The sequence below is a fragment of the Apaloderma vittatum genome, unplaced genomic scaffold (genome assembly GCF_000703405.1).
Source record: "Apaloderma vittatum isolate BGI_N311 unplaced genomic scaffold, ASM70340v1 scaffold10854, whole genome shotgun sequence".
Lineage (NCBI taxonomy): Eukaryota > Metazoa > Chordata > Aves > Trogoniformes > Trogonidae > Apaloderma > Apaloderma vittatum.
In genome coordinates, this window is record NW_009712192.1 from 85,815 (window position 1) to 87,651 (window position 1,837).

Here is a 1,837-nt window from a genome sequence, read left to right on the forward strand (position 1 = left end):
TGGGGCTGGATTTCTAAGCCACTGGGACTGCAGAAGGTCTGTGATTAGAGGACTAACTTCCATGACTTTCTTCATATGCTAAAACACCAGTGTGCCAGTGTCGACGAGGTAGAGTTTGACAGTAGACCTACATCTGGGCATCTTCCAGTAGAGCTCATATGCTTTGTCCTGAATTCTTAACACCGTTCAACACAGGCAATGTCTGTGTGTCCATCTTATGCAGCATTAGTAGGCATTAAGTGTTTTGACAGTCTCCACTGTCAAATGTTTATCACTGTCATTTAGCCCAAAATCTAGGAGAAAGGGATGTCCATTGCTCCTCTTCAGAACAAAGACATCATTATTTACGGATCGATTATCTCCAGGTGTGAGGTCAGGCTGTACCAGACAGTTAGTCCTTCACTCCAGAAGCCCAAACTGCAGCACGAAATAAAGGTTCAGTGAGCACTGGGGGAAATGGTGTCAATAATCAGAAGAGGGTTTTCTAGAGGGAACCAAAGTCTTTTCTTTCCTGGGAAGTGATAACTACACTCTGTTGTGAGTCTTAGGGGCACAGTGAGCCAAGACCAGCCTGAGTAATAGCATGAGCTAAGTACAGTGTGAGTAACCATATAAAATGAAGAGCAAAAGTCAAGTATGACATACGTCATTATGAACCCATTAAATTGAAAAACTATTCAAACTTCTTTTCCAATGGGAAAATTGACTATTTTCCAATAAAGTTTTCCTTCTAGGCCACATGTTTCACAGCTTGGACCGTTCCTGTTATTTGAAATGTATCTTACCCTGAAGCACTTCTCTAGTTCACGGAAAAATAAAATAGGATAACCGATTCAAGAAATTTTACTTTCTGCTCCCATATTATGACCTTTAAGAAATACCAGTTTATAAGTTTCAGCATGTGTTTGAAAATAATTTTAAAGTCTTCATTATTTCCCTAGCTCAAATATCAACACTAACATAGGCACGGTGTCAGAAGCAAGGCTGCCAGAAGTGAAGCCGTAGGGTGATTCTGTGGAGAAGTGTGCTAGTATCCCAGTGCTCTTCCCTTCCTAACACATGCTAAATTCTTTAAGTTGGAGCTGGAGGTGTTCAACGGGACTTGGTCTTGGAGTTAAAACCCCACTGAGACATATGGGATAGTTTATAGCTTTTTAGAGGCATTGCTTTAGGGCTTTTGCAGGCCCCTGTGCCCAGCAGCAGAGCATTTACAATCAGTTTGTATTTCGCTTCTTGCAAACCTGTAAGCTAGAAAGAGATGGTGTTTGTCGTGAAAGACTAAGCTGTAGACACATTTATGCCTTGATCCAGCCGTGGTGGAGCACAACAACTAGATTGCAGCACATGGGAGTGATGCCTTCTCCAGAACAAGAGGGGAAAACAGGCCCATGGCCAAAGGAAAGTGACGGGGACATAGCAGAGCAGACTCTCTGTATCTGATCTAAGAGGTCTTTGGGCATCCCACTAAAATACACTGCCTTGTTTTCTAAAACGAAGTGTCAGGAGTTGCTCATTATCAGGATGATGGTTTTACTTCCCACCTGAAAGACTTTATAACGTAGAGAAGTTTCAGTAAAATATCGAGTCAAAACCTTCAGAATCATCTCTCTCTGCCTCTTGGCCATACCCAAGAGGTTTACCAGTCAAATACAAACAAGACCTGACCCCTGTCTAAGAACTCTGACAGATTCCCAGCCCAAAGCAATATGACTGTAGGTATCTTGTTCTGGGTGACCTACTTGTTTCTCTGCCTTTCAGTGTTCGTGGATGAGTGGAATCTCATTTCTCTTTATTTTTTTTTTTTTTTTTTTTTTTTTGAAAGGTTCTCGCTGTGAAC

General features: G+C 41.9%; 1 protein-coding gene across 1 annotated transcript in view; it reads left to right on the plus strand.

The window, feature by feature from the left end:
* SOX5 (SRY (sex determining region Y)-box 5) overlaps positions 1-1,837 on the plus strand; it is a gene marked incomplete at its 5' end in the record, with an annotated part of 82,324 nt that overhangs the window by 76,531 nt on the left and 3,956 nt on the right.